Raw genomic sequence first — 13,231 nt, forward strand, 5'->3', positions numbered from 1 at the left:
TGGCTTCTCCCTTTAGCTTCTGCCAAGCTGGAGGCAACTCAGATTTTCTTTTTCTCTTGCTCTTTTTTTTTTCCTCCAAAAGGTCTGGGGCCCAATTAGGAAGCCCAGTGAATATGAGAACAGTTTCAACAGGCACAGATACTGCCCAAGGAGTGGAAGGCGAGGGCTGATGGAGGCGGTGCTGGGATTCTGGACCAACGTTCACTTGCCTTGCAAAGGGACACTAAGGTCACTGGTTCCTCTGTGTGCTCACACGAAGGGACCTACTTGACTTCTCCCCATCATTCACATTAGTGTTCCAGTGTTCAAACTTCCTAAATGAATTTTGAAAGGTGGCCAGGAAAGATTTCATAGAACTGTCCAGTAATTATCTGAACTCGTTATAGGGCCTCTGTGCACTATCTCTGCCTAGGAAGCTCTTTCTCCAGATCTCCTGACTAATCCTATTGGTTCATTCATTCAAAAACAATTTCCCAAATGGATATTCTCTATTAAGAAGGAATCTAGTAAGTGGGAATTTGATGAATGAGACCTGGTCCTTTCCCTTAAGGGATTTATAACCTAATGAAGAAGATAGACAAAGAAAATTCAACAAAAATAGTACAGTTGCTATTTAAAAAGTTTTTCATCCACCTTGTTCAGATTTTAAGTACTCATAAGATTCTCCTTAAACTCTCAATTGCATCCATTTATTTTTTTTATTTTCACATATACATGTGTTTATTAGGTTTCTACTTTTTTGCCTTCACAAAATTAAAAAGGCTTAAATTTTAATAAAAATAACAATATTTATTGCAATCAACGTAACCTGGCTTATTGTACCCTCAATGAATCCCCAACAATAAAAAAAAAACAAACAATATTTAAAATAAGGTCTAAAAACAAAAATCTCGTAAAGAATGAACCAATGTAAATACATTCAGAAAAGGAATCAGATAACTGCTACATTGAAATATTAAGCAATAATAATAATAATGCAAAGAAAGTAACATTCACATTGTCAAATAAGAGTATGTCTATCATAGAATGCTTTGACTCTGAGGTTCAGTATGGAGTCATCAGTTAACTTCCTCTTATTTTTTTTAAGTCTCAAAAAATAGACAACTAATATTTATAAATAAAAGTAACAGATAATTTCGAAAAACAGATCATGCCAAATCTTATAGACAATAGAAAAAGAAGAAATGCTTCAAAATCATTCTACTTCTTTTCACATGAAAAGTCTTTATTAATCCTCTTGTGAAAAGTCTATACAATAGCTGCAGATAACATCACTGTAGAGTCTTTACTCCCTTGCCTGTTATCCAATCTCCAGCTCACGTTTTGCCAGAACCAACATTAGCCTTTGCAGTCCCCCTGACTTCTTCATTCTGTTCTTGCGTTCTTTTTGCTGCTTTCTTGACGTCTTTTTCTTCTCATACAGGCCATGCCTTGCAAGTCTATGTTTGGGTTCATTTTTCTTTGCATAATCCAAAGAATCGTAAATCAATGCCAAAGCCTGTTGTCTTCCCACCACCAAAGTGAGTTCTGAATCCAAATACAAAGATGACATCAGGTGTGGTCTTGTATATTTTGGCTAGTTTTTCTCTAATTTCTGTCTTTGGTACTGTTGCCTTCCCAGGGTGAAGGACATCAATGACCATTTGTTTTCTCTGAAGTAGTCGGTTAGTCATGAACTTCCTGGTCTGGATAGTTACTGTGTCGTTCATGATGGCAGGGGATCCTTGGGAAGCCAGGAAGAAAATCATTCGACTTGATCTGGGTACACCTGTTATTAAAATTGAAGAAAATATATTATTATAAAGGGGAAATTACAAACATATGTCACTTATAAATGAGGATGCAATATCCTAAACAACATATTAACAAGTTGAGTTAAAAATTGATGTTTAAATAATGTACTTTGGTCAAAATTAAATCCAATTTATGTGAGAATTAGTCACTATTCGATTCACAGGGATCAATCCCTCAGTCATTTCTGATTGAGGTTACTAGAGATTTTACTTTTATAAGTCTAGTCTAGCCAAAGGTTTATCTATGTTGTTTATTTTTTCAAAAAAACCAACTCCTGTTGTATTAATTTTCTGAATGATTCTTTTGTTTTCAATTTCATTAATCTCTGATTTAATTCGGATATTTCTTTTCTTCTGCTGGGCTTAGGCTTAGATTGTTCTTCTTTTTCCAATTCCATCAGATGGCTTGTGATTTGTTGATGTGCTCTCTTTCTGTTTTTTGAATGTGCATCCATTTATTATTTAACCATGTTGACTGTTGTTAGACATAACAAAAAACTGAAGGGAAACAATAGAGGATTTACTGAGAAAAGGAGCAGGGTTTTGGACCTCATGGAACTTCTTCTCTTACAATCTAGTCGAAATCCTCCTTGTTGGCTCCACGCTGTTTTATACAACTATACCCTAGACATCTCCATGTAGAGTTTCAGAGGCTCAGTGACCTCACAGGTTCCAAGTGAAATGCATTCTTTCTCCTTAAGAGTCTTCCTGTTCTGGTTCATAGTCCCATCACTTGCCTAGTTACCCAAATCAGAAACCTAGACGGGGGCTTAGATTTCTCCTTCTCCTTAACAACCATTCTCATACATAATTGTTTAGAGCATCTGTCAGTCTGCCATCTACATATTTCCTTATTTGTTCTTTCCTCCCCCTCTCATTGCAACTGCCTTGATTCCTGTTCTTTTTTTTTTTTTTTTTTTGAGACAGAGTCTCACTATGTTGCCCTCGGTAGCATGTGGTGGGATCACAGCTCACAGCAACCTCAAACTCTTGGGTTTAAGTGATTCTCTTGCCTCAGCCTCCCAAGTAGCTGGGATTACAGGAGCCCACCACAATGCCCAGCTATTGTTTTGTTGTAGTTGTTGTTGTTGTTTAGCAGGCCCGAGCTGGGTTCAAACCCGCCAGCCTCGGTGTATGTGGCCAGCGCCCTACCCGCCTGGCTACTGGCACCGAGCCCTGTCCTCTTTCTTTCTAACCTAAACAACCACAACATCCTTTCAGCTGGTCTCCCTGGCTCCAATTCTGCCTCTCACCATTCTCTCCCCCGGTACTAAAGTGATGGCTCCAAATGCAAACGTTATCACGACCTTGCCCTGTCCAAAATCCTTTAATGATTCTCCAACCCTTTAAGGTAAAGTCCAAGCAGAGTCCTTCATGCTGTCACACTAATTCTTCATCCTTCATGCTGTGCACGCTAATTCTTCATGGCATGGCCAGTCTTTTTGTCACTGCCCCATCCTGGCACCTTCTATGTCAGCCAGATTTAATATTTAGAGTTTCCTGACTGCACTGAGAAGTTTTATCCCTCTGTGTCTTTGCTAGAGCTTGTTCCTTTGCCTGGAATATTCTGTCCCTTTCTGTCCTAACCATCTAATGCTCTGCCATCTTCAGAGATCTGTCCATGTGCCTCCTCCTCTGTGAGACCTGGTCTGAACCGTGGCCGCTGAGTCCTGCTTTGGCCCACTGATTAAACCTGTGTGCCTCTTTCTGCCCTTTCTCAGTCTGTGGCCACTTTTTTTCTGTCTGTTTCTCTTTCCACACTGTCAGTGCCTTGAAACTATGTCTTTTCTAGAACTCTTAAATCCTTCAAGTTGTCGCTAGGTCCATCACCACCACTTTGTCCCAGCTATCATCACTCTTGACAGAACGACAGAAGTCCCCCCCCGACTTATCTACAGTTTTGCTTTCTGGGATTTCAGTACCTGTGGTCAAGTATAGCCCAAACATATTACATGTGAAATTTTAGAAATAAACAATCCATAAGTTTTCAATTGTGTACCATTTTTGGTAGCACGACAAAATCCCTTACGTTGCTGCTCACTCCTAGCTAGGACATGAATCACCCTTTTGTCCAGAACATCCACAGGGTGGATGCCACCCATATGTTAGTCACTTGGCAGCCATCTCAGTCATCGGATCAAAACAACAGAGCATGTAGCAGGTTGGTGCGAGCTGAGGTTTCCGGCACACACTAGGAGTCTTGGAACGTATTCCTGCAGATAACTGGGCTGACTACTATATGACAATGGTTTCTCTACTTTTATTATCGCCACCCTAAAACCCATTCTTTTTTCTGCAATTGGAGAGGGTTGTTTTTTTTTTTTAATGCAAACTGATCTTGTTACACAGATACATGCCACTTCTTAACATACATTAGAGACTGCCCCTTTACCTTAAGATAAAAATTAGAATCTTTAATATGAACCTTCTGGCCCTCAAGACCTCCCTAGCTTCATCTAGTGCATATGTTCCCTCCTGCTCCTTCTTCCTCCCTTTAATCCTGCTAAACCAACTACTTTCAGTCCCTGGCACTTACCACTAAAAACAGAGGATTTAGATTTTGTGTTGGAGGAAATAAAGTCAGTAAAATTATTTGATCAGGTGGGTACCATGATGCAAGTGTCCTGGAAAGGAGGAGGGAGCAGACATACACGTATTGATCGATGAGATGAGTCCTGCATGACCAGCCTAAAAATTGATGCGGTGATCTGGACATGACTTGTGCAATGGTGGTGTACACAGGAGACGCAGGAAGAGACGTAACAACAGAAACATCTTCAGGATTGGCTGCCTGGCTGGTTATGAAGAATGAAGGGAAAGAATTAGCTGCAGGAGAATGTTTGTCTGTGGAGAAGGAACAATTTGGAAGGAGATCTCTGTTCCGGGGCAAAGATAATGAGCTCTGTTTAAGGTTTGTTGAGTCCAGTGGAGGCCAAAGGAAATGTGCTGTGACGGCATGGATTATACAGCCATCACAAATGTGGGCGTATCTGCGTGGCAAAGGGGTAACACCAGAGGCTAGAGTAGATCACCTCTCCCATGAAGGACGTGAGAGGACAGAAGATTGAAACAGCCTGCAGATGTTCTCAGAGTAACAAGTTAAGAGTAATCACAGAAGCTATAAAGGAAACAAGGGGGCTGTCAAAGAGGGAGGCAGCATCGGGAATGGTGTATGGCTTGGAAATTGCACAGAGGCGATTTCAAGAAGGATCAGGTAGTCATCCAAGGTCCTGGGAAGCAAAGACCAAGAGAGGGCTTTGGATTTGATTTATTAAAAATATCTTTATCATCTGTGACACAAGTATCTTTGGAAGGTAAGTTTAGAAACCAGAGAAGAGATTGTTAAGAAGTAGGTCATCGTTAACACCTGGAAATGAAAATGGTTTCACGGTCAGTTTAGTTTATACATTTTAAAAGTCAAGAAGGCAAACCACCATTTACTTACATCCTGAACCACCTCTTTGTGTTCAAGAATAGGCTGCCGTATTTTGTAAGCAAAGACTAAAGACCACAGAAAATGTTTCTCTTAAAACCACCAAGATTGGGAAAGCTGTGAAAAATCCCAGTATGAGATGTTTTCAGACGCTTTCCCCAGCTTCCATATTTGCTTATTCAGAAGAATATTTGCAGTAAGCTATTTTTCTAAATGATGTCTGAGTTTGTCATTGCAACATGCAAAAAGGCAGCTGGCTGCTTTCTTCCTGTTTGTGCTTTGGTCTTAAATGACCCAAACCTAAAGCAGCCAGCTCTCTGGCTACATCTTCCTAAGCTTCCTGAGCATTAGAAGTCACCTAAATTCTTATCCATTCATTCTAAACCTTCTTACAAGCCAGTCATTACTCAGCAATTCCTGTCTTTAGCTTTTTCATTCCAGGGAATGTAGCAGTAGTTGTATCCACAGATTCTTAAACACAAATCATCTTTTCACTTGCCATTTAATTCCTTCCATATATCCCAAACCCTACGCTGGTTTTTGAAAAGATGAATGAGTTTTTAGCCTTAAGGAGTTCATATTTTTATTGGGGACAATGTGCCCTCCTTTTCCCCCATGGGAGAAGATGTATACTCCAGGAAGAGTTCATATGAAGATGTGTGAAGCTGAAGAGTCCCAGTCCAGCTTATCGAAGGAGAGAGAAGAGAATTCACAGATACTCTATACCAGAAAGAAACACGCATGGCATTACTCTCCCCCTAGAAGCGCTTTGTTTTTACAATCTTTAAGAGGGCTAAGGTTCAGGGTGGGAGCTAAGGGCTCCGTAATACTCATAATTCTTCCACCTGAAAGGCGGATGGCTTATACTTTGTTCTTTTCATTCTGGAGTGGACTTTACTGACCTTTTTCTCCTGTTTATTGAGAAACCAATTACAGTGTGCCCTGAATCAGCTAACATGAAGATTATTAAAGGGAATGAATTTATTGGAATGTCTTTATCTAAATGATCAAAAGCATTCCTGCTTTTAAATGAAAGAAAACAGCTCAATCTTCAGTTACTGCAACGACTTTATTTTCCTTACCTTCTAAGGAGAAATTTCAAACTAAGGAAATCTGCCAAACCAACAAAACATGTGTTTGAAGTTTGCAACAACAAATTCAAAAGTTTGCCAGGAAATTAGTTCGGAATCTGAATTTACCGTACATCTTACTTTGTTATACAACATTTGGAGTTCATCATTTTGATATGTCTATCTACGTAGATAGTTTTTCTTCCGATTGTATCCCCTCTCCCCCAAATGTGAACTGCATCATTCAGTATTTGATGATGTTATGGCAAATTTCTAAAATTATCCTTTTTTTTCATGTTGTATTGGTTTGCTTCTTTGTTTAGAGATGGAATCTTGTTCTGTTACCCAGGCCGGAGGTCAGAGGTATGATCACAACTCACTGCAGCCTCAAACTCCTTGGGTTCAAGCCATTTTCCCACTTCAGCTTCCCAAGTAGCTGAGACAGGCTAACACCATCATATCCAGCTAATTTTTCATTTTTTATTTTTGTAGAGACAGCATCTTGCTATGTTGTTCAGGCTGGTCCCAAACTCCTTGCCTCAAGCAATATTCCCATCTTCACTTCCCCAAAGTTCTGGGATTATAGGCGTGAGTCACCATGCCCAGCTAGAATTGGTTTTATGAAGGTTAAATTTAATTCCTCCACTGTACATTCTTAATTTATTAGTGTTTGCAAGCTCATGCCTCTCAACAGCTCTTATTTCTATACTATCAATTAGTAGACACCACATAGGCCAACAGCTTTATACAGTAGATAAAGCCAAGGAAAGAAATCATGGCCCACCTTCATGCTAGAAAAATAATGGAAAATTCAAGTTTCATTGGGAATTACCCTAAAATTAAATATTGAGTTCACTTGGGGCTACCTTGATTCCACTTATATAGAAATTTACCTTTAAGTTCTGGGGCTAGTGTTTGTTTTGCCATTCTCTAGTTAAATGACTGGGAAACGGATGTGATGTCCTAAACCTTAGTTGTCTCATCATATCTATACGCTTAATAAATCCCTGCCTATTTCCTAGAGTTGGGAAGAAAATAAAATGATTCCTTATATGAGTGCATTTTGTAAACTTCCAAATACTTCACAAATGTAAGTCCTATATCTACTAAATTGGGCATGTATCTCTGTTAGTGATGACCTCAGGGGTAGAACTCACCCTCATCCATTTACTCAGGCCTCTCAGCATATTGTACTTGGAGCTTTCTCTAAGCAGAAGGGACAGTCCTCCTGCACATGGGAGTCTAAGGAGCAGGGCACAGGAAAATCCAAAAAGTTAGTACGAACAACTAACTTTTAATAAATAACTAAATTAGTACTAACAACTCAGGGGAAACAAAAGCACTTTCCCTAGATTACAAATTTATAACCTGTACTAGGAGATTAAAAATTCATTTTCGAGTTTGAAGACATCTTCAGTCATTACTTATGAATTTAAAAAGTCCAAACATATTCATTGGCAGGAAGGTAACTACTGGTGATAACACTGCCCAGAAAGTGGGGAGACCTGTATGATCTTTCCCTCCCCAGGCTTCAAGATCCTCAGCTGCGAAACGAGGTTGGCTTGAGTGAACCGAGCCAAGTGGCTTCTAACTTGGCTGTTTCATGATCCCCAGTGACCCAGGATCTAGCAATCCTGCCTGGCATTGCCTAAATGTTTCCGGGAACCAGCAGAGCATGAAGTGGTTTCATGCTCAGTTGAGAAATATAAAGATGGGCACGTTAATTGTGGTCAAAAAACATATCACTTCTGAGACAGAAAAGAAGGCAGAGGGTGAGAAATCCAGCTGGAAAAGTGAGTCTGAATTGCCAAACCAAAACGATCTTCCTCTTGAGAAAGTCTTACATAATGGCTTATCACTCCCTCACTTTGTTGTAATGATTGCCTCTCCTAGACTGCTTAGAAGGGGAATGTAAAGAGTCCTGTTAGGCAGGCTCTGTCCAGAAATCCCTATAGAGTCCCAGGGAAGTCACTTACCCCTCCAGCTTCAGTTTCTTCAACTGTAAAATGGCTAAGTTGAACAGTGAATAAATTTGTTAAGAAATTAGATCAAAAGGCCAGGCGTGGTGGCTCCACACCTGTAATCCCAGCACCCTGGGAGGCGGAGGTGGGTGGATTGCCTGAACTAACAAGTTACAGACCAGCCTAAGCAAGAGCGAGGCCCCCATCTCTAAAAATAGCCCGGTACCCAACTAGCGGGTGCCTGTAGTCCCAGCTAGTTGGTAGGCTAAGGCAAGAGAATCACTTGAGCCCAACAGTTGGAGGTTGCATGAGCTATGATGCCACAACACTCTACCAAGGATGACAAAGTGAGACTCTGTCTCAAAAAAAGAAAAGAAAAGAAAGAACGAAAAAAAGAACGAAATTAGGCAAAAAGCAGGGGACAGAAATGATCATTAACAGTGACAGTAAAATATATTAGGGATAATGTCGTTAGGATGTGATTTAATCACTAATTCAACAAACTTTTCTTATTGTATCAGGAATTATTCTAGGTGCTGTGGATACAGAAGTAAGAAGAAAAAAGGCAGATGTCTTAGCCATCTTGGAGCTTCAAATACTGGCAGGATAACAGCAAATAAACAAGCAAGTAAATTAAAGAAACAGCGTGTGTGATGAGGATTACATGGGGAAAGGGCAAGAAAGGGACCCAGACAGTCCAGGGTGGGGATGCAGGTGAAGTGGGGTGCTGCAAATACCTGAGGGAGGAAACGCAGTGAGCCAGGGCTATCAGAGAGAAGAGCCTTCCAGCAGAGAGGATGGCACGTCCAGTGAGGCTGGAGCCCTGTAGACCCTAGGCAGAGAGTAGTGGGAAATGAAGTCAGAGGTTTAACAGGGGATAAACCAGGGCGAGATAGGACAGCACTGGAGAATTCTGAGTAGAGGAATAACTAAAGCAACTTAGGTTTCAAAAAGCACATTCTAACATGGGATGAAGAACAGACTATTGGAGACAAAAACAAAATCAGAGACCAATAAACTGTTTTCCTGGGATGGTGTCATCAGAGCTGTCATCATACAAGGGTGCCACATGGTATCCTACGGACTCCATAGGCATTTCAGGTACTTCTCACAACCACCCTATGAAGTAAGACTTACTAATCATTGTTTTTGGAGTGGAGGGAATGAGGTACAGTGAAGGTAACTTAACTGTCTCCAGGTCACATGGCAGGTCAGGACTTGTCGAAGCTGTTTGAGTCGCCTTTCATCTAACCTGTGCTATTCCTCCTTCAAAGCAGCAATGGAGTTCAGGCACACATTTCCCTCTGAAAAGAGTCATTGAATGGGAACAAATTTATGGAGCACAAATGAAGTAGGGAGGGGAAAGAAGAATGAAGTAGAGGAAATAGTCTACAATTTAAAAACATGATTACTGAGAAAGTATCATTAAATAAAGTTAGCACAGAGTATAATATTACCAGATAATTCAAATATGAATTATATCCTGCACAGTCTTGTAACCAACAGGAGACTAAGGGCTTACGGTGAGGGGTAAAGGAAATAAAGAGATGCGTGCATCAGTTATACCTTAGAGCAGTGGTTCTCAGCCTTCCTAATGCTGCGAACCTTTAATACAGTCCAAAGGGGTGCAACCTACAGGTTGAGAACCGCTGCCTTAGAGGCAGGCGCCTATAATCTAACTAAAGAGAAGCATCATCACAATTGTAAATAATAAACATTTACCCAGATGAACGTCACAAATTCTATTCTTTAGGCATAAGCATTGTAAGAGCACAAAGACAAAGGATTAATTCTGAGTGGATGATGGAGCAAACTTCGAAGAGGAGCTGGCCTTTGAGCTGAGCTTTGGAGAATGAGTAGGACTTTCCTTCAACAAAGCAGGACAGGGAGCATAGTTTGGGCATGAGCAAAGAAAGGGTTGTAATATAGAAGGTCATAGAATAGTCAGTGGTGAATACCACATGGGTGGAAAAAAGGTGTGGAGAAGGAGGCCAGAGAGGCCCCAAAACTCCTGACGGTGGAGGGTCCTGAATGCCACCACATTGATGTGTGTGGACTTAATTATTTAGGCAATGGGATTTAGCTTGTGTTTTGAGCTACCATGTCAGTTCTTTGAAAGAAAAATCAAGATCCACGTCTCAATCATCTCTGGACTTCCAGAGCCTTGTACAGCATCTAGAGCACAGTAGCCACACACAGGATGGATGGATGGATGAGGTGGATTCAATACGAGCCTTAGGGGTATTAAAACAGAATTAAATGACTAATTGGATATTTGAGCAAGAGAGAGTCAAGAATGACTTAAAGATTTATAGCATGGATTATAGACAGTACAAAAGGATGGGTGGGTTTGAGATAAGAGAGATTTTAGTAAATCTATCCTCCTTCACCTGAAAATGTGAAGGGGAGAGGACCACATGGCACAGAGGAATCAGGAAGGCATCAAGGTGGGTTAGCCCAATCTGGAAGTCTCTGCCTGTGAGTGGGAATCAGGGATACTCATCACCCTACCACCCAGATCAAGGTGGGTTAGCCCAATCTGGAAGGCTCTGGCGTGGGAATCAGGGATACTCATCACCCTACCACCCAGATCAAGGTGGGTTAGCCCAATCTGGAAGGCTCTGGCGTGGGAATCAGGGATACTCATCACCCTACCACCCAGATCAAGGTGGGTTAGCCCAATCTGGAAGGCTCTGGCGTGGGAATCAGGGATACTCATCACCCTACCACCCAGATCAAGGTGGGTTAGCCCAGTCTGGAAGGCTCTGGCGTGGGAATCAGGGATACTCATCACCCTACCACCCAGATCAAGGTGGGTTAGCCCAATCTGGAAGGCTCTGGCGTGGGAATCAGGGATACTCATCACCCTATCACCCAGATCAAGGTGGGTTAGCCCAATCTGGAAGGTTTTGGTGTGGGAATCAGGGATACTCATCACCCCACAACCCAGATCAAGGTGGGTTAGCCCAATCTGGAAGTCTCTGGCTGAGTGGGAATCAGGGATACTCATCACCCTACAACCCAGATCAACGTGGGTTAGCCCAATCTGGAAGGCTCTGGCTATGAGTGGGAATCAGGGATAGTCATCACCCTACAACCCAGATCAACGTGGGTTAGCCCAATCTGGAAGGCTCTGGCGTGGGAATCAGGGATACTCATCACCCTGCAACCCAGATCAAGGTGGGTTAGCCAAATCTGGAAGTCCCTGGCTATGAGTTGGAATCGGGGATGTTCATCACTCTCCTGGACCCAGATAAATTTCTTCCAGGGTTTGCTCAGGGATGCTGAAGGAATGCAGTGCCCTTGGGCCTAGGGAGGAAGTGTGGAGAAAGGACTTCCTTCAAAACTTCCCCTAACCTGTCTCCAAGTTTACCTAAGATAACCATCCCTTTTAACCACTCTACTCACCATCTTGCGCTTCCAACAGACCACAGAATAATGCCAACCACACAGGGGTGGTGGGATACAGGTGGTCAGAAATGTCTTTTTTTTTTTTTTACTATTATTATTATTATTTTTTTTTATTGTTGGGGATTCATTGAGAGTACAATAAGCCAGGTTACACTGATTGCAATTGTTAGGTAAAGTCCCTCTTGCAATCATGTCTTGCCCCCATAAAGTGTGACACACACTAAGGCCCCACCCCCCTCCCTCCATCCCTCTTTCTGCCCCCCCATAACCTTAATTGTCATTAATTGTCCTCATATCAAGATTGAGTACATAGGATTCATGCTTCTCCATTCTTGTGATGCTTTACTAAGAATAATGTCTTCCACGTCCATCCAGGTTAATACGAAGGATGTAAAGTCTCCATTTTTTTTAATGGCTGAATAGTATTCCATGGTATACATATACCACAGCTTGTTAATCCATTCCTGGGTTGGTGGGCATTTAGGCTGTTTCCACATTTTGGCGATTGTAAATTGAGCTGCAATAAACAGTCTAGTACAAGTGTCCTTATGATAAAAGGATTTCTTTCCTTCTGGGTAGATGCCCAGTAATGGGATTGCAGGATCAAATGGGAGGTCTAGCTTGAGTGCTTTCAGGTTTCTCCATACTTCCTTCCAGAAAGGTTGTCCTAGTTTGCAGTCCCACCAGCAGTGTAAAAGTGTTCCCTTCTCTCCACATCCACGCCAGCATCTGCAGTTTTGAGATTTTGTGATGTGGGCCATTCTTACTGGGGTTAGATGATATCTCAGGGTTCTTTTGATTTGCATTTCTCTAATATATAGAGATGATGAACATTTTTTCATGTATTTGTTAGCCATTCGTCTGTCATCTTTAGAGAAAGTTCTATTCATGTCTCTTGCCCACTGATATAAGGGATTGTTGGCTTTTTTCAAGTGGATTAATTTCAGTTCTCTATAGATCCTAGTTATCAAGCTTTTGTCTGATTGAAAATATGCAAATATCCTTTCCCATTGTGTAGGTTGTCTCTTTGCTTTGGTTATTGTCTCCTTAGCTGTACAGAAGCTTTTCAGTTTAATGAATCCCATTTGTTTATTTTTGTTGTTGTTGCAATTGCCATGGCAGTCTTCTTCATGAAGTCTTTCCCCAGGCCAATATCTTCCAGTGTTTTTCCTATGCTTTCTTGGAGGATTTTTATTGTTTCATGCCTTAAATTTAAGTCCTTTATCCATCTTGAATCAATTTTTGTGAATGGGGAAAGGTGTGGGTCCAGTTTCAGTCTTTTACATGTAGACATCCAGTTCTCCCAACACCATTTATTGAATAGGGAGTCTTTCCCCCAAGGTATGTTCTTGTTTGGTTTATCAAAGATTAGGTGGTTGTAAAATGTTAGTTTCATTTCTTGGTTTTCAGTTCGATTCCAAGTGTCTATGTCTCTGTTTTTGTGCCAGTACCATGCTGTCTTGAGCACTATGGCTTTGTAGTACAGACTAAAATCTGGTATGCTGATGCCCTCAGCTTTATTTTTGTTACAGAGAACTGCCTTAGCTATACGGGGTTTTTTCT

The 13,231-nt window shown here is 41.3% G+C and overlaps 1 pseudogene; it reads right to left on the reverse strand.

The window, feature by feature from the left end:
• Positions 1 to 1,316: 1,316 nt before the first annotated feature.
• Positions 1,317 to 1,709, reverse strand: LOC128564552 (40S ribosomal protein S24-like; annotated as a pseudogene).
• Positions 1,710 to 13,231: the final 11,522 nt, after the last annotated feature.

The sequence above is a fragment of the Nycticebus coucang genome, chromosome 14 (genome assembly GCF_027406575.1).
Source record: "Nycticebus coucang isolate mNycCou1 chromosome 14, mNycCou1.pri, whole genome shotgun sequence".
Taxonomy (NCBI): domain Eukaryota; kingdom Metazoa; phylum Chordata; class Mammalia; order Primates; family Lorisidae; genus Nycticebus; species Nycticebus coucang.